This window comes from Sus scrofa, chromosome 1 (assembly GCF_054392235.1).
Source record: "Sus scrofa isolate SSC_HxYL_T2T_F1_AM1 chromosome 1, Sscrofa_HxYL_maternal_Yorkshire_Landrace_v2.0, whole genome shotgun sequence".
Lineage (NCBI taxonomy): Eukaryota > Metazoa > Chordata > Mammalia > Artiodactyla > Suidae > Sus > Sus scrofa.
In genome coordinates this window covers 164,097,028-164,118,115 of record NC_139383.1, presented here as the reverse complement: position 1 = coordinate 164,118,115, position 21,088 = coordinate 164,097,028, and the positions used below count along the sequence as shown (strand labels likewise).

Below are 21,088 nucleotides of genomic sequence, written 5' to 3'. Positions count from 1 at the left end.
CCGTGAATGAACCTTAAACTTGGTTGTAAGCATAACTATAAAAGCTATCTCCCAGCAGAAGTGCTTCACCTTACAGATGCCTAAACCAAGAGCTAGATACATAAATTATTAATACTATAGATCGTCACAATATTAATAATATCAGAATATTAATATCCCCAATTAATAGTGGAGCCAGATTAGCATGCAGGCTATCCTAGGAAGAATTTGTTTCCCCTATATTCTCTCAGATACAATATTATTGTAAACATAACTCTAGTATTCACTAATCCTTTCAGAATTTAAAATTTTCTAAAATAACTAGAGTTAGTATAAGGAGGAAAATATAACTTTGAAATAAACAAATGCTTAACTCCCCAAGAGGTTCTAATAGCATATTAGACTTCTGAATAGAGGAGAATTAGTGCAAAGGGAACTTTGCGTTTGGCATTTCTAGGAGATTCCCTGAAGTGTAGCCTGACTCCCACTGCTGGTAAGATTACTTCTCCCAAGGAAGACTCTAATCTTGCCAATTTTTATCAGGCTAAGGAATTCTAAATAATCCTCTGCTACAGCATTTATTTCTTTAGGCTTTCTATTTAAATATAAGGCTGAATGAAACTGGATCTCCATAAGCTAAGTATCCATCATTCATGCTGTAGTTCTTCCTGGGCAGCGTTAATTAATCCTTAGCACAGTCATGACACATATAACATTACTTAATATCTCTCTTGGTTGGAAACTATTAAAACAAGCATTGCTTTAGAGCAACTGGCAGTGCTTAGATTTTATTGTTCACTGTCACCTCTTTCCAGGAAAGAAAAAAACAGAAGTGAATTTACATTGCCCTGACAGGTCCAAAGAGCAAAAGAGAATGGATCTAGCATTATAAAAGGGATCAAGAACTGCATGAATCACCAGACAAAAAAATCACTTGGATTTCTAGATTTTTGTTTCTTTTGTGATCAGATCTTGCAATGAGTATCATGTCTAGTACTCTTATTTCCCTTCTTTCTTTCTTCCTTTCTCCCTTCCTTCTTTCCTTCTTTCTTTTGTCTTTTTTCTTTTCTCCACATAAATGTATATATCCTCCTCACCATCTGCAATAAAATGAAATTATACTATAAATTAGCTTACCACCTAAACTAAATCATACTAATACACCAGCTATTATTGAAAGCTCTATAAATTCCATTCCAGTCTTTTTTTTAATAATTGACATTCTCCTTTGATTTCTTTCTCTTTTACTCCCCATCCAACTAACCAATAATTCTTTCTGTTGCTTTATGACTTTTTGTATTGACTAATTCTTTTAAATTTCCATAATCAGCATCACCTTATACCTACATCTCATTTTATTTCTCAATGAATTCCAAACTATGTTCTCCGAAGTTTCCCTTTCTTCAACTTCCACGATCTTCATTTGTTTATGCACCTAGAGCTCATTTAAGGCATTGTGACATTGAGTTTGAAAGGAGTACAAATATTTGCTGAATCTCAGCTTCTGCTTTATAAAGCAGTAATTGCAAGATATCGCCATGAATATGCCACAACACAATAAGTACCCTCTCTGTCCCAGAGAGGCCTTGTATTTTCTTTCTTTAAATCTTTGCTCAAGTTATTATTACTAAACAAAATACATTCTTATATAGCGCATTCTATGTGCATCAGAATCACCTGGAGGGCTTATTGAAATATATGTTGCTGGTCCTTACCCCAGGGATTTTGATTCATGATTGGTTTCCTAGTGATGCTGAAACTGCTTGTCTGGGCACTACACTTGAGAACTGCCCTGGAAGATTGTATGCTGAAGCTGGTTCACTAGCTTACCTTCACTGTGAGGGCTACCAGAGAGATTCAGTCAAGAATATTAGCCCTTACTTGCATTAGTTATTCAGAGTTAATGAGAAAAGTAATTTGTTTTCAGTGGAAAATAATGACAGGAAGTCATAGAAACATAGCTTTTTTATGGATTCTTGTAAATGTTAATTGATTAAAACTATTTATGCATGTATGCTAGCAAGTTAATGATATTTTCATCTTTATTTTGATTACGCAGAAAATCAATATGGTACCATATAGTGAAATTTCTGAAAAACACAATAGCTTTTCCTTTGTAATTTTCACTTAAGAAATTTTAATTGGCTAGCCATTACAGACTAAAGCTAAGTCCATTACCAGCAAGGATTTTACAAATAAATGGGTGATTCAATTTGTTAATTTTCTTATTTGAGAATTTCTTTTAAAGACTATTAAGAGTCATTAGTAAGTGTAAGCCCTTTATTTCTTAAGGCTTTTTGAATTTTATAAATGAATTTTCATTGGGGAGCCAAGTGTCATCAGGCAGTACTTTTATAGGCTAATGGCACTTGTTAGGAACAACCTGCTGATTTCATATTAGTTTCAGCTGAATCCTTGGGAATATATACCAAATCTGGTTTCTTAGTTGGCCACTAATCAAATCAAAACTTTTGTACCTACCATAATTTGGTAAAGAAACAAAATAGTTTTTGCTTGACATATATAAACACATGAAGATTTGTCAGTTTTCTATGTGACAAATCCAGGCCCTACTATTTGTCCCTGACTTAGGTTAAACTGTAGTATCATTAAATATGTAGATTTAGATAAGAGAAATATGTGAAAATTTATCTCAGATGATTTGATATTAATCCATGTAGTCATTTCCAATTCAGAGTTTTGGTTTATGATAAAATAGAAATGGGAAAATACTGTAGAGTTTTATTTTGTCTGTGCTTATTTTAAGCATTTTCCTCATTGGTAGAAAAGGAGATAATTTCTCATTAAGATAGTGAGTTCAGTGATTCTCTTCCTATTGTGCGTCTTCTGTTACATATGTTTTCAATATCAATTCTGTCTTGTGAAGTCAAGCACATGTAGTCCAGATCATTTTAGTTTTCAATCTGTAACCCTTTCTTCCCAATGTGATTCTCATTCCATTTGTTCTTATGAGATTTCGTCACCAATTCATATTTGAAGCCCTTGAACATTACCTGTCTGTATCTGTTGTTCACCTGTCTTCACTCAGGCCATAGTGTTTTCATTCCCATTAAAATGTTGTCATTTTAAGCATATCTCGGAACTATTGTGTTCCAGACCCCTGCAATAAAGCGAATATAGTAGCAAAGTTAGTCACAAAATTCTTTGCTTTCCAAGTACATGTAAAAGTTGTATTTACACTATACTGTAGTCTATTAAGTGTGCCATAGCACTGTCTAAAAAAACCCAATGTGCACATCTTAATTTAAAGGTAATGCTGGGAATTCCCGTCGTGGCTCAGTGGTAACAAACCCAACTAGTATCCATGAGAACACGGGTTCGATCCCTGGCCTTGTTCAGTGGGTTAAGGATCTGGCGTTGCCATGAGCTGTGGTGTAGGTTGCTTATACTGCTCAGAACCTGTGTTGCTGTGGCTGTGTCGTAGGCCAGCAGCTGTAGCTATGATTAGGGCCCTAGCCTATGCCATGGGTGCAGCCCTAAAAAAGGCTAAATAAATAAATAAAAATAATGCTGTTGGAAAAATGGTACTGATAGATTTGATTGACACAAGGTTGCCTCAGACCTTCAATTTGGAAAAAAAAACTCAATGTCTGGGAAGCACAGTAAAGCAAAGTCCAATGAAATGAGACTATGCCTATATGTTGAAAATACTCATAGAGTTCTATCAAAATGTCATGATATGTGAGAGCCTACATTTCTATTTAATCAAGGAGTGCTAGTCCCCGTTTAGTTTTACAGGCAATGCCTGGGGAAAAAGAACTTTAATCAAGACAGAATTCTCAATATCATTTTCAGTCTACACAGCAATACCTTTCTGAAAGTTTTTGCATGAAACAATATCATCTCCAAAAAAGGGACATTTTCTTATTTTATAGAAAAGTGAAAATAAAGGCTTCTCCTTTCAGTTCTGGTCTGAATGTATCTAATCATTCAAAACTATAATTGACCAAGTCAAGAAAATTGTACTTAATAAATTAGGTGATATTTTCTTTAAATGGGTACTTACTATCAATAGCTTTAAGAATTTATGGAAATAAAATTGTTTTAAAAATCAAACTTTAGTCGTGGTTAAATATTCATAGAAGTAAGTATTGTTTTCTCAGCAAACAGCCTTATGAGAAACCATCAGTTTCAATATCTGTTCTTTCACGACCAAATGAGTGCAGTCATTTTGAAAGGTGACATTTGCGATGTCCTAAAAGAAACAAAGGAGAAACAATAGTACAATCATGTTCTTTAAAAAAAAAAAAAAAAAAAGATAACACGTATTAGTTACATTAATCCAATATTCTTTCCTTCTTCAGAAAAAATGATTACTGAAACTAAGCACTTAGTCCTTTGTATTATGTGGAAACTTCCTCAATTTTATTTTACATTGTAAACTGCATATGTTTAAATGACATACATTCACTAACATAGTTTTGTTATTAGCTTAAAATTAGTTCTGACAATTTTCCTTCTTTTTCAACCATTTCAATTGTCCTCATTCTCTAAAGAATTATTTTTAGCGTGTCTTCTCATGTCTTCCATAATACAGAATAAGGCATGTCTAACATTATGCCAACAGATTTTTCTGTTTAGTCAAATTGAATAAAAATAAGGTACCAGGAATTATGCATGAAAAAGAATAAAAGAGTAGAGATTCACATTATGCAAATATAATCATTAACCTGATAACTGCAGGAAAGGAACTATAGTAATTGTTTTATTTAAATGAGAAGTACATATTACACTACATTCCATATGGACAAATTCATTATTTTGTTTTCAGTATTCAATAAAAAAGTAAAGCTCTAAAATTTGTTATTATATAATTAATTAAAAATTTTATGTTTAGTTCCTTATAAAGCAAAATGCTTTACTTTTTTGGTTTTTCTCCCTTGGTTTGAAAATCAAGGAAATTATCTTTCTTTTTATAGTTCCTAAATCATTGGTTTTTATACTTTGTTGGAAATATTTGATTACCAGCAAATTTGGAGACTAGATGGGGGAATCACCAGAAATCCCTTTATGTGTATATTTGTGCATATGTGTTTTCACATATTAGGAAATTGAATAGAACCACTCGTTCAGTCAGATCAACTTTGTATGAATCTATTCTTTTTAATTTTCTAAGGTAAAGGAAGACAATTTTTGCCTGTAAATAAGACTTGTGGATATATTGAATGTGATATATTATTATAATGAGATTTATCACTTAAGACTGTTTTCTAGTTACTTAGAAGGACTTAAAGTAATTGGAAAGAAAAGGAGTGAATAAAATGCAGCATTTTTGTAGTTCTATATCTTTTTGTGTATACCTACCTAAATTACAGCAGCTATATTATTTCATAGTCTAGCTGATCTGCATAGCGTTAAGCCTTTTTTATCCATTCTTTGAATATTCTTAGATTTAGTTGGTTTTGAATAAATGCTTGTATATTTAATATAAAATGATTGAATTTATTTATTGAAGAGTATGTATGCCTAGTCTCTCTGAGAAAAACTGGGGTAGGATATGATACAGTTTTTTGAGTAAATTAACCCTTTTACATACTGAAAGACATATAGACTCATACAAAATGGTCTTGCTTCACTGCATTCTGAGTGGTGTATTCCCCAGGTAAATATGCCTAAGGTGTTTAGGAAGGTGATTTTGAATTGAATAAAATAAGTTAAATTTGTATTATAAGTAGTATATTTATAAAGCCAGTAACTCAAGTCTAGTGTGCAAATACTGTGTTTGTGCCTTAACGATTAGACTTAAATTAACTATAAAAGTGTGGATGTTCCCTGCAACACACAACCAAGTCAGCAATTCCTATCATTTTGCTTCTAAATTAATTGGGGCTCTGAACCTCTTTTATTCATCTCTGCTTGAGTTCTGATTTATCTCTCAGTCTGTTTACTGCACTAATCCCTGGAGTATGCACCCACAAGCAGAACTGCTGGTCATTGGGAATGGTTAACTTTATAAAGGACTTCCAGTTTTCAAAATTGATTGTACCATTTTACTGTCTTTAGCAGTTTATTAGAATTCCAGCTCTTTTTAAAGATAATTTTAGCTATTCTAGGTCATTTGCACTTATGTATAAATTTTATAATCATCTTGTCAGTGTCTACCATAAAAGTCTGATAGTATTTTGATTTTGATCATGATTGTATTAAATCTATAGAAATTTGGAAGGAACAGGGTTTAACTCCCCATTTATATGTGTCTTCTTTTAAGTTCCCTCAGAGGTATTTTGGTGGTTTTCACAAAAGATCTTTCCTGGATCTTGATATATTTTTTTCCTAAGCACTTTTTATTATTTTACCTTTAAAACTTCATTTTCCACTTCTTAGTTACTTGTATATGGAAATGCAATCATCTTTCTATTTTAAGCCTTGTATTCAATATAGTTCATTTATTAGCTCTAGTTGTTCTTTAGAGATCTCTTAAAATTTTAGAGTAAGAAATTAGGTCCTCTGAAAATAAAAAGAGTTTTCTTCTTCCAATTTTTATGCTTTCTGTTTACTTCTTGGCCTCCATGTCCAGGCCAGAGAATCTGTCCTGTGATGAGATGACTCATCTTGTCTTGTGCCTGAATTTATCAAAACTAAATTAAATTAATCAGAGAAAGTAACTAACCCACAAATACTGCTGCTATTAGTAGCATTTTTAACCCATATCTCTAACTACACTATATTTGTCTGTATTCTCCAAAATTACATTTCTCTGTAACAAAAAGAAAATAAAATGCTTAACCCTATACATGAATTCAGAGATTTCAGATTGGAATTACATGAGAGCTCTCATTGAATCTTTCATTTCAAGTGCTAATACTACTCAGATAGGCTGGTTTATAGTGACCAGCAACTGAAACTGAAAGCAGCATGGTGGTACCCTACTCACCTGACTTGGGTCTGGTCAAGGACATAGCTGTGGGAGAGGCTTAGCTAGAGTAATCAGCTCTTCTGTTCTTTTTATTATTATTATTATTATTAATTTTTTATTATTTATTTATTTTTTATTTTTTATTTTTTTTGTCTTTTTGCCATTTCTTGGGCTGCTCCCGCAGCATATGGAGGTTCCCAGGCTAGGGGTCTAATCGGAGCTGTGGCCACCAGCCTACGCCAGAGCCACAGCAATGTGGGATCCGAGCCGCGTCTGCGACCTACACCACAGCTCACGGCAACGCCGGATCGTTAACCCACTGAGCAAGGGCAGGAACCGAACCCACAACCTCATGATTCCTAGTCGGATTCGTTAACCACTGCGCCACGAAGGGAACTCCATTCCTTCTGTTCTTGTGTAAATGGTAAAATCACTCTGCATTCCAGAGTATGTTAAGGATGCCAAGAGTCAGTGTTAATTGGAAAATTCCTAGTTTTTCATTAATAATTCCCACCACTTTTATCTAACATACTGAAAAATCTTGAAGTTTTTGTTTCTCCATTTCTGCTCTTACTGTTGAGAAAGTCTATTTGTGCAGAAGGCTAACCACGTGTGTTGTTAATCAATAGATTGGTGTTTTATAAGTAAAGGAATCAAAGCAGGTCCAAAGTGGATGTGATATTTTATTATGTTTTAGAGATGGCGTTGAAGGAGTGAGCTTGTTATGAAATACAGTATTTCCCTCTAGGCTGAAGTCTCCTTTATCTTTCTTCAGTTCTAACAGTAGGCTTGACTTCAAATAGATTTCACAGAGTAAGTGATTGCTGAACTATGCAAGGAAAGTTGCATAATTCTGTTTATTTGGCCCAATATGTTAATATTAACTTAGTATAATTTTTGATCTTCAAGTTGAATTACATACGTAATTAACTTTACTGGTATACAACCTATATAATCTATATATTTCTGTATATGTTTTAGATATAAAATTTTTTCTTCATTATTTTATAAATGTTCATCATTTGTGTGACATTTTTACTTATGATAAAAATTAAATTAGCCAATCAAAAATGTACCTTGTATGAAGCATTATATAACTGTGTTACTTTTTAAAGGAAAGAAATATGGAATAATGGGGAAGATGGTAGCTTGGGATCAACAGAATTAAATTATAAGTACTTAATTAAGAAGTGATGGCAATTTTAGGGAAATTACTTTGTGTCCATTTTCTCACTTATGAAATTGAAACTAGGATCATTTAAATGTTCTCATTGGAAGTATGATGTTTACAGACAAATGGCTGACATGTTTTCATCCTTATAAACAGGAACCAGACAAAATTATTTTTAAATTTTGATGCAATTAATATAAAAGTCTATTCAAAATGAACTTTCTCTCTCTCTCTCTCTTTTTTTTTTTTTTTTTTTTTTTTTTGTCTTTTGTCTCTTTGAGGGCCACACCTGTGGCAATGGAAGTTCCCAGGCTAGGGGTCTAATCGGAGCTGCAGCTTCTGGCCTACACCACAGCCACAGCAACGCCAGATCCAAGCCATGTCTGTAACCTACACCACAGCTCAGGGCAACGCTGGATCCTTAACCCACGGAGCGAAGCCAGGGATTGAACCCACAACCTCATGATTCCTAGTCAGATTCGTTTCCACTGCACCACGATGGGAACTCCTGAACTTCCTTTTAATATTTATTTCCTGAAGAGTGAGAGTATGAATTTTATGAATGTGATGTTATCTGGTCAGTCCACAATGTGGAAAGACCATGCTCTCAATTCTCACTTACCTAAAGCAATTGCTCTGAGTACTACAGCATATAGCTGTGATGTGGTGTAAATGTGATATAAAATTACCAATCTGGGAGTTCTCGTAGTGGTTCAGTGGTTAACGAATCCGACTAGGAACCATGAGGTTGTGGGTTTGATCCTTGGCCTTGCTCAGTGGGTTAAGGATCCAGCATTGCTGTGAGCTGTGGTGTAGATCGCAGACGAAGCTCAGATCCCGCGTTGTTGTGGCTCTGGCGTAGGCCAATGGCTACAGCTCCAATTAGACCCCTAGCCTGGGAACCTCCATATGCTGCAGGAGCGGCCCTAGAAAAGGCAAAAAAAAAAGAAAAAAAAAAAAAAGAAAAAAAAAAAGACAAAAAATAAAAAATAAATAATTAAAAAAAATTTTATCAATCTGTAAATGAAAGCTGTGATTCCCACCAGTTGCTTAAGAATTTTGAACACTGACCTCTCTTCTGCCAATCTGTGTTTATGGTTCTGCATTCTCCCTCTGAAACATCTGTTATGTTTGACCTCTGCTCCTTCCCATTTGCTTTAGTAACTGCATTCTTCTCTCATTTTCCTGAATGCAGTCCTCATTCTTGGTATATACTTCAATCCAGGCTTTAATTGAACCTAACAGTGACTTTTGGCTATACCTTGGCTATAGGCTATACATTTTGAATCGAATGCCTTGAATTTTACCTCAACTAATCAACTCATCTCTGGTGCATTAAAACTAACCTATTAGAGCAATAAATTCTCACAAAGTCATGGATCTTTCTGATTCTTATTAGAGAAGGAGAAACTCTCATATACTTAAAAGCAATATTTTGTTTTCCCAGGTTTGAGAGACAGCAGTAATTAGAATGATGAAATGTTCTGATGTGAATTGAATAAACTTAAATTTTTCCTCTCTTAAAGTCTTATTTTATCATGCAGTGTTTAAACTGCTCATAGATTTAATGAATAATAAAATCAATACTTAAATGTTCTCCAACAAGTCTTAAGTTAAATACCCTTTATTTGCTCCTTCTTATGTCCCGGTTTACTATTTGCTTTCACTCAGAATTTCCAGATTTGCATAAGTCAGATGTATATTGTCATCTCTTGTGTGTTTCACATATCTCCAGGAATTAAAAAAGGGTTGATGACATATTTTGACAATAGCATTTTACATTTCAATATAGTTATGTTTCTCAATCTTTACCTTTCTGTCTTATGCATTTGATATACAGTCTAAGAAAACTTGCTCAAGCATGTAATAAATTTGTTATCCTATATTTTGTTCTACAATTTTTTAAGTGTTGCCTTTTATATTCACAGTATTTATCCCTGGGAACTTATTTTTGTATACATTGAGGGGTTGGAATAAAACCTGTTCTTTGTTTTTTTTCCATATGAATAACTAGTTTTCTCAGTGCCATTTTTTGAGTAGTCTTCTGCTCCATTGTTCTAAATCCTAGCTCCTTCGCACAGCAGTAACCCACACATGTGTCTGTGGATAGGCTCCCTGGTAGTAGTTTCCACTTGTCCCTTTATCTGTCTCTGTATCTATACCACAGTCTTCACTGTTATACCTCCATTATAAATCGTCACATCAGAATGGGAAAAATCTTTGCCTCATTCTTCTTGAGCATCTGCAAAGTCATATGAAATTACATTTAGAGATTAGTGTGAAGAAAATCAGTGTGAGTCATTAAATTGCTTATGTATCTCTTCATTTCCTTAGTAGTTTAATGTCTTCCAAAAAAATTAGATATTTTCTCCATACCACTCTTAATCACTTTTCTTATTTTTTTCCTGTTTTATATTTCCAGTGCCACTGTCATATTTTCCTCTTACATTTTCTACATCTCTGTTGGTGAATGGGAAAGCAATTGATTACAGTATCTTGTGGTTGGCTGACCTTCTGAAATTATGATTTTAAGAATTTGATATGGATTCACTTGTTTTTTAATGTTGACAATGTAATTTCCAAAAATAGTGACAGTTTTTGTTCACATTTTCTTTTCTTTTTTTTTTTGCTATTTCTTGGGCCGCTCCCACAGCATATGGAGATTCCCAGGCTAGGGGTTGAATTGGAGCTGCAGCCACCGGAGCTGCAGCCACCGGCCTACGCCAGAGCCACAGCAACGCGGGATCCGAGCCGCGTCTGCAACCTACACCACAGCTCACAGCAACACTGGATCGTTAACCCACTGAGCAAGGCCAGGGACCGAACCCGCAACCTCATGGTTCCTAGTCGGATTCGTTAACCTCTGTGCCACGACGGGAACTCCTGTTCACATTTTCTTAACCCTGGTATAGTTTTTTCTTTTTTCTTGATTAATGAACTTACTAGGAATTTTATATAATACATATGATAATGGACATTCTCATTAGGTTCCTGATTTTAAAGGTATTATCTTTGTGTTTTGTTATTAAACATAAAGTTTCTACTTTTTCTTATACTATTTTAAAAATGAATATCTAGAGTTCTTCACATTTTCATACAGAAAGGAAAATGACTTAAGATGGGATCATTCAGATAAGTCTGAAATTTTCTTAGGGAACTTTGGATTCCAGAAAATAATATATCAATACCTACAAAGTTCTGAATGATAGGAAATATTATCCAAAAAATATTGTACTTGGCCAAATTATTATCCAAATGTCAGTGCAACAGACATATTTTCTTAAACATGAAATATCTTAGGAATTATAACACCTAGAAAGAATTCTTGAAAAATAATGATTAGGTAAAAATCCTGCCAAAAAATAAATGGAGACGACACAGGGAAGGACCAGTGCCAGACTCAATACCTACATTAGCACAGTGTCTATAAGGTCTCACAGAATCAAGTATTTACCAAGAAATTTAATCCAGCCAAATAATGAATATAAAGACATATGACAATATTTAAGGATGTAAGAATTCAAGGAATAAACCTGCAAGCCTTTCTTAGAAAAAATAACTTGGTAAACAACATCAGGTCTGCTGAAAAATGCATGGAGATAATTACCTCAGGAAGAGAGAATCTATGGTAAGAGAATTTAATAAACATTGAGTACATTTATCTTCAGATAATTTAGTCAATTATTAGCAGCATGAAAATTAAATGACATAGAATTTGATATGTAAAAATATGACTAATGAAATACAACCTGCTAAATATATATATATTATTAAAACAGAACAGCAACGTGAATGTTATGCTCTGATTACAGTTTTAAAAAACATTTCATGTTTGTAAAATTATCTCATGATCCAGCCATTTATGCTGAGGATCTATGTAAAGTTTTGGTTATTTTATTGATTTTAGTTATTTCTGATTGATAGAAAACTGTCTCTACATTTTTATAGTATTTGAAATTTTTGTAATTACTATAGATGTCATTATTTTTATAAAAATTGTTGCATCACTATTCTTACTCATTCTTAAGCTTGAACAATAAATGGTAGAGATGCAGCCTATGTAGTTACATGTATTAATATATCCATAATACATCACAATTTTTTTTTTGTTTTAAAAGAGCTCTTAATAATGATTTAGTTCAACTCCTTCATTTTACAGGAGAGAATACATTATTAGCTCAGGTGGTTCGGAAAGCTGTCCAGTATCACTTAGCTAGTTGGTTATTGAATGAATGAAGGACCGATTTCATATACCTAAAATTAATTCATCAAATTGTCATACAGACAAAAGAATAGACACACTAACATACAATAAAAAAGTATTTAAATCTTATTCAAGTAATCACAGATAAAGTGATTCATGAGAGGATTTCACTTCGATTGTATAATAGACCTGCTTTCCACCTCTGATACTGCCTGGTTAACTCAGTCTCACTCTAATCAGCTTCCCTTCATGCAGCCTTTCCTTCCCAGGCTGTGTCAGATGCTCCTCTTTGCCTCAGAGTACTGAGAATAACACTATTGTGCTTACTTCAGTGATCTGAAACTAGTTTGTGCATGCTGGCCTGCTCTACTGTCCTACAAGTTCCTTCCAGCGAGGATCCATTTATTATCACATTGACTGGTGCCTAGAGCAAAGGCATATATTAAGTGCTCTGTGAATATTTGTTGAGCTGATTGAATCACATTTAGGAATCTACACATTCAACTAATTATTGAGCACTTACTATAGTAATACATATTGGTGTGAGTTGGATTATTCTTTTATGTCTAGAAGAATGTGTTAATTTTACACAAATCTGCAAACTTCTACTCCTGTTCTGACTTTATGCTTTTGGATAATTTATGACCTCTATCTGGCAAATACATTTCAAAGACATTGTTAGTAGTTACCTGCCTCAGATACCAATAAAATCCCATTTGCACAGGGCATTCTCTCTGCTTTTTTATGATTTTTATAACAGTATGTCTTAAAAGTGTATTGATAGTATGTACAGTCCAGTGTGTCTGAGATATATCAGAGGTAGAGCTTCTAGTAAAAATAAGGTCTTTAGAAAGCTTTTCACATTATTATTTTTTCCAGAGGAATGATTGAAGGATTTTTTTATAAGGATTTGTATCAAAGTAGGGTTTTTAAAATAGAACTGCAATGTTCAATTTGATGTTTTACTATTGTGACATATGACAAATATTGTAAAGTTACAGGGCTATCATTATTTTATTGAAAAACTAGGTAAATAAGCTCTTTTCTCATGTGTCTTGTTGGCTGTAAAAATGCATTTTGAGGGTAGAAATGTTATTTTGATATATGAGAACCTACATGGAAGATAAATATGAAAAGAGTGGGGACAAAGAAAGCAAATCCTATAGTATTTACATTACAATAGAGACTATCCTAGACCTCGTGTCTACCTTTTAGTATCATTTCTTTTAAATAGGCTACACATTACATTTTATTTTCCCCAATTAGAATAGTTAGAATAGGTATCTTAGATGATTTTAATTTTATTACACCATCCCTTATGTTCCTACTCTCTTAATTACTGGGTACTTAACTCTTTAAGTTCTCCTGTTACCTTTTTGATTTTCTTCCTGAGAATTCCTTTCTTCTGTTTCCCTTGAAGTCTCCATCTTCCCTGCTTCCTTCTTCCCTTCCCCTCCCCACCATGTAAAATGCTGTCCTTGGTCCTCCTAAGTTAGTAGACAGTGTGTCAGAGCCTCAGTTGTTTTATCTGTAAATTGGAAGTAAAAGGAATAGTTACCACAGTACTGACTTGAGGGTTAAGTGAGAGTGCTTGACATAACAAATTCATTTAATGGATATTGGATATTAGAAATAAAACCTCTAGGGGATCTCCCTGCCTCAGGCTTTTCCTTATCACTACTCTGCACCCCACCCCACTGCCAGAGTCACTATTCTAAAATGCAGATGTGACCAATGGAGCCTTTGATGGCTATCCACATACATTTTATTTTAAAAGCCAAAATAGCTCTGTGAAACTTTAAACACTTGTTGACTGTATTTTAATACCCCTTACCAAGCAGATAAGGGATATTATTGGTGCATAATTCATGAATTGAGAAGTTTCTCTCCTACCCTCATCTTGGTAGTGCCCAACCCTAAATCCTATAATGGAAACCAGTTTTTAAAGTTCTTTTTTTAATGGTGCTAGTGTTTCTTTATGGAGATCCAAAAAAATATGGCTATATATTTTTAATTTTTTTTCTTCCTCATACAAAAGGCATAATATGTGTGAGAAAAACAAGGTGTTTTTCCACACATAAACATATCCTGGTGGAGTTCCCATCATGGCTCAGTGGAAACAAATTTGACAAGCGTTCATGAGGATTCAGGTTCGATCCTTGGCATTGCTCAGTGGGTTAAGGATCTGGCATTGCAGTGAGCTCTGGTGTAGGTTGCAGATGCAGCTTAGATCCTGTGTTGCTGTAGCTGTGGTATAGGCAGTGGCTGCAGCTGCAATTCGACCCCTAGCCTGGGAACCTCCATATGCTGTGTGTGCAGCCCTAAAAGACCAAAAAAAAAAGAAAGAAAAAATTAAATAAACATATCCTTGAGATATTTTCAATCAACACTTAGAAAGCTTTCTTGGAGTTCCCGTCGTGGCGCAGTGGTTGACGAATCCGACTGGGAACCATGAGGTTGCGGGTTCAGTCCCTGCCCTTGCTCAGTGGGTTAACGATCCGGCGTTGCCGTGAGCTGTGGTGTAGGTTGCAGACGCGGCTCGGATCCTGCGTTGCTGTGGCTGTGGCGTAGGCCGGTGGCTACAGCTCCGATTCTACCCCTAGCCTGGGAACCTCCATATGCCGCTGGAGCGGCCCAAAGAAATAGCAAAAAGACAAAAAAAAAAAAAAAAAAAAAAAAAAAAAAGAAAGCTTTCTTATTCACCTGTGCAGATGTGCCATAGATTGATATGTTCTCTACCAACAGGTAATGAGGTTATTTTTTTATTATTAAAAATCCTGAAATATATAATTATCCACATAGCATTGTTATGAATACAGATGAATTAATGGTATAAAATTTAAAATAAGGGAATGCTGGGTCAAAGGCTGATATGCAAATTTGATACTTTTTTCAAATTTAAAATGTTTTTTATCCTTTCTGCATTGATTTGAGATGCCACCTTTATGGTCACATAGCCTTTGCAGAATTTCTATTCTGTTCTATTGGTCTGATTACCACACTATTGTAATTGTTGGGGCATTATAGTATGTTTTAATACCTGTTCTGTCTCCCTCACTATTGTTCTTATTTTTTTTGAGCATTTTCTGTTGTTGTTTACAATTGCACTTATTTAAGTTTGTAATACCTGTACTGGTTCTTTATAAATATAAGGCATGAGTTTATTTTTTCTGCCAATATCTATAGAGGACCCTTGTAAGAATATGTTATACAAAAAGCTATATAACATACAAAGTTGTACTTTCAACAATCATGCACTGTAAGTGGAGAGAGAAGTGAAACATACTGAGTCACAAAACAAAGAAGGGTATAATAACTCTTAGGTTTGTGGCATGTAGAACACAGGAAAGTGGAGAGTGGGGGTACAGTTATGAGGAGACAAACTTGAACTGCCCAAAGTTTCCTTCCTTGAAACCTAGCCATTACATTAATAGAAAAAAAAAAAAACTTAATTAGGTTGACCAGATGTCAGGACATCTGGAGGCACAAAAAAAGTATTGAATGTACTGCATGGTGATTATGCTTAACAATACTTTATTGTATACTTGAAATTTGCTATATGAGGTGACATATCATTTCACAATGTATACATACACCAAAATATCATGTTGTACAGTTTAAGTACACACAGTTTTTATTGTGTATATTACAACTCAGTAAAGTTGTTAAAAAATGTTGGCTAGGAGTTTTGAGTCTCTAAAGGGTTTAGTTTGAATAAAAGGAAGTGGGAGGAGAAGTGGGAAAGCTGGATACGAGTGGTATGAAAGTTTTTGTGGGAGGAGAAGTGGGAAAGCTGGATACGAGTGGTATGAAAGTTTTTGTATGCTAGGCTTATGCCAGATAAGCAAATAAAATCCATCAAATGTGCCATAGAATTAAGAAAACATTAGAGTGATTATTTTGATGGGCAGTGAGTGTATGGAATAGTTTAGAGAGAACGCCGAGGTAGGAAGCCAACTTAGCAAACCATAGCAATAACTTAGAATTGTGTCAAACTTTTAATAAGTTACTTAGCTTCTCTGAGTGTCCCATATTGTAAACAGTGATAATCATGTTGCCCACCTCACTGGGTTTTGGTATAGTTTAAACTATGTTAATATTCATAAATTCCTCAGAATTTAAGATGCTAGTTATTGCAAGTCAAGATTGCTGCTGCTACCTGATTTGAAGCCATGCCCAAAATGTTGACCAAAGAGAACAAGTCAGGTTAAATCACAAAATTAAAATAATACTAAACAAATATAGGGCATCCAAATCTAATTATATAGGTCTTTACAGAAAGGCAGTACATTTTATAAACAGTGGCCAAAATTAAATTAGGGAAAATGAGAGAAATAAAAATGTAAAGCTAAATAAGAAATACGGTGTACTCTTTGCAAAGAAATTTTCTGAGTAAAGTGTCTCACTTAAGACATTTCATTTCAAGCAAGCTTTATACATTTAAACTCACCCTTTAAGCTTTTTCTTTCCTGGGTTTCTGAACTCCTGAAGATTTCAGGTCTTTTTCCTTCTATGAGGCAAGAAGCTTCTGTCAGCTACTGAGCGTGGATTAGCACCAAAGTTTCAAGGAATCCATACTCTTAAATACTATTTACTTTAGATCTTACCATTTTCTTTTATTCTTGATTTTTTTTATTAAATCTCTTATTACTGCACAAGATGTGTGTCCCTAAATGAAAAGGCACAAAACTTGTCCAAAATGGTATTTTTAAAACAGTCTTTTTGGGGGTAAACATGTGTAAGCACATGCATTAAAAAGTTCTTTATTGGTTTAATCACAGACAAGCCCCATATTGGCCTTAGATTCCCTAGGTTTTAGAAGAAGGAAAATAAACTTCAGATCCTTCCTCTTTTCACTCTTCTTTTCAGTTATATCTTTTTGATCTCTCTTATCACTTGAGTTTTAAGATGTGAAATGTTGTGACTGTGCTAAAATTTTCATTGTATCAGAATAAAGGGGTGATCCTCCTTCACTGGCTGACTTCCAATCCTTGAAAGCAAGGACTAACTTCTAGATATTTAATGTACATTTCTCTGTGATATAGGTGAACAAATGGGAAGGTATAGGTTTGAGGGAATAAAAAGACAGAGGTATTGCTCACACATGGTTGACTCAAAAAAAAAATAGAAATAAAGAAAAAAATGACAAAATAGAAAAAAGAGAAGTCAAAATCTCTTTGTTTGTTTGTTTATTTACTTTTTGTCTTTTTAGGGCTGCACCTGTGGGCATATGGAGGTTCCCAGGCTAGGGGTCTAATCAGAGCTGTAGCTGCTGGCCTATGCCAGAGCCACAGCAATGCCAGATCCGAGCCGTGTCTGCAACCTATACCACAGCTCACGGCAGCGCCAGATCCTTAACCCACTGAGCAAGGCCAAGGATTGAACCTGCAGCCTCATGGTTCCTAGTCGGATTTGTTAACCACTGAGCCACGACAGGAACTCCTTTTTTTTGTTTGTTTGTTTTGTATTTTTGTTTATAGCATCCTTTTTTCTTTAGGCCCAGGCTTTCATCCTTAGAGCAAGCCAAACTTTCTTATGTTGATGTAAGTTTTACCAGCTTTAAAATTAATACATTAATTTTTAAATTAATTTTAATTATTAATACATTAAACATTAATATCTTGCTAGCTTAAGACTCAAAGGACAGCGCATGAGGAGGTAATGTAATAATAACAAATATAAACTCTGAAGTTAGATTATCAGGGCCTGATTCCTATATCTCAGTGACTTTAAAAAAATTCTTTCTGCACGTCAATTTTGTCTCGTGTAACACGATGATAATAATGAAGCCTAATAATGTTGTTTTATGAATGAAGTGTGTTAATACATTTTCAATATTTAGACCTAGAGTATGTCCCCATCTTGGAAATTATAAAAGAGTACATATCTATAAAGTATTGATTAATTCATCCAACAATTTTGTTTGTTTGTTTGTTTTTCGCAGTACCTGTGGCATATGGAATTTCCAGGGACAGGAATTGAACCACTACCACAGTTGCATCTACGCCACAGCTGCAGCAACACCAGATCCTTGACCTGCTGCACCACCAGGGAACTTCCCAACAATTTTTAAGTATTCACGTTGCTATGAGTGAGTTTAGGGTGGACAAAAACACAATGATGGGTAAGGCATGGCTATTTCTCTGAAGGAGATTATAATCTAATAGGGGGGATTTAACTGTCGAAAGACAGCAAAGAACAAATGATAAAGGAAATGGCAAGAGATGCACATTTTGATGCACTGGTTTGATTTAGGAGAACTCTATGAGAGAAGACTTAAGTTAGAGTTTCAAAAGATTGGAAAATCTGTTGTTTGTTCTTTTTCATCTGTTTTTTGCATGAAGAGATATGAGACCAGAGCTGTGACTTAGGGCATTTACTATGGTAATAGTTGATAAGTGGGATTGGAGTAAAACAAGTGTGAAAGCAAGAGATCAGCTGGGAGGTTACTAGAACAGAATTTCTTAAAATGGGATTCCACTAGATGATAATAATGAAAATGAAAAGAAAGGGAGTGATGTTATACATGGCTGATTGAATGTATTTGTCAACTAAATGAATGTTTTTATGGAATAGAATGAAAAAGGTTTCAAAGACTGCTGAGTGGAAGAAAAGTGAGGCGGTCTAAGAAGTTTTATAAATCCATCACAAAATAGGAAAAGAGTGAAATATGTATATTAAAAAGAATAAAATGTGAGGGTGTAAAAAGTTCAAATATATCAGTAGCCACATAGATTATGCATTTCTATTAATAAAAGTCATAAATGTATAAGCATAACTGACAAATTCACTATCTTAAAAGCTTCTATATAAAAGATTAAATTGTAAGAAAGTGAAGAGTCAAGCTACAAAATAGGGGAAGGTATTTCCAATACATTAACCTAATAAAAAATTTAAATCTAAGATATTTTTAAATTTCATGCAAATCAACAGCAAAGAAAGAAAAGAAAAATCAAAATATAGTATGACAACATGGATAAAACTCTGTCATATAATTGGAAGTGAAAATTAGGTTTTACAATGTTTCATATGTGAAGTTTTATACTACTTATACAAAAGTTAACATATAAAACAGTAATAAATATTGCTTATAAAAGTATAAAAATAAAGTAGGTATAAAGTCTTTGGAAGGATGAACATTAAGATATGTCATATGCAGTACTTATATAAAAAAGAGAATTTAATTATTGGTAACTACTGACCCTACACATTTTGGAATTTCTTTAAGACCATTACAGAACTTCATTTGTAATTGACATTTTAGTAATTCTTTAAGTTCATTACCAAATCTGGCAGCTGATTATGGCTGATTGAAAGGAATCCAGTCATTTCAGTTACCATCAAGTATATTATCAGAAAATTGTCAGTTGTTAGTAGAAACCTTAGTATAAGTCCCCACTTGAAACCACATCTGAATATCATCATTGCCTTTAAAGAACAGTGAATTACTAGAGCCAGGGATAAAACATTTCATTCAAGACAATTCAACAAGTATGCAGACTTAAGTCAAGTTGATATACTAATTTGAAACAAAAGTAATGGATATGTGTTTGCTGATTCAATATTTTAAGTATATTGAACTTATAGTTTTAATGAGGCCTCCAGTGTTCTAAAAAAGTACTAGGTGTTGAGAAGCAAGGGATGAATCAACATTGAGTGAATCTGCAAATTTATATCCAGAAACTGAAGTAAGACAATGTTTTCACAAGGAGGATGTAGTTAATAGTAAGAAGTTATTCTGAGATAGTCGGAAAAGCATCTATTTTACAGGAAGACCACAGTTTATAACTTTGTCAAGAGCAGTTTTGCTAATGCAGCTGTTTAAATATCATTTCTTAAGTTTTCTGACAACTTCATAAATTCCATTATTCACTTAGCTATCTAGGTATAAAAAATTACATACATCGTTAATTCTTCACTTGTATTAAGTTTATTGTGAAGTTCAAAATTTTCCTGTAATGTTTTCCATCTCGGGTTCATCTTCTTCTGCACTGCCTTCAACATTGGCTGAATTATAACTCCTCCTCTGGTATGAATATACTAATTACCTAATAAAATTATTCTATTGGCCGTAGTTATATTTAACGCTGCTGCTGGTCTAATATTTTATAAATATTATTTTCATAAAATCGTTCCTTTAATAAAACTGATCATTGACCCCATTTTCTGTTACATCAAATGAAAACTCTGGTTTTTAAGGCCTTCCATCATTTGCATTTTTATTAACTCTTTCCTAGGGGTGTGTGTGTGTGTGTTTTCTCAATTCAACCCATTCTTACTGTATTGCAAGAGCATCTCGCTTTTGGATTTTGCCCATACATTTTGGCATGGTGTAGGTAAAAGGAAAAATTAACGATGACCCAAGATTTTAAGTTTGTATAACTGAAAATATGGTTGATTAACAAAGTAGAGGAAATAACTCAGAAGGAGAAGTAAATGGAAGAGGAAGTATTTTGAGCTTTCATTTGGACATGTACTTTTCCTTACTGAACCCTCTAGAAACCGGGTCCATAAAATAGAAACACACTAGTTGTATCTTGGAATAGAGTTTTCACTGGTTATTGAGTTAAGCTTCTACAACTGACTGATGAAACTAAAACATCATCCATTTCAAAAGCATAAGTTGCTATAGAGCCAAAGAGTACTCTGATTTTGGAGAAACTAAAACCCAGAAGACATGGTTCTTTCCTGGAGATCTCAAGCAAAGACAAAGGGTATTTTGTTTTTTATCATACCTGTGTGGGGCTCTCTGAAAGTAGGGAGCAGGAGTAATTGTAAGTATCCTTCCAGTGCTGTGATTGTTTCTAAAAATTGCTGCCTGCTTGGGTTACTGCTTCACAGGTCTGTTCTACACCTG

At 34.0% G+C, this 21,088-nt stretch overlaps 1 protein-coding gene across 5 annotated transcripts in view; it reads left to right on the top strand.

The window, feature by feature from the left end:
* The window catches only part of DOK6 (docking protein 6), a 402,580-nt gene that overhangs the window by 100,370 nt on the left and 281,122 nt on the right, over window positions 1–21,088 (top strand). The gene's annotated exons all lie outside the window — the stretch shown is intronic.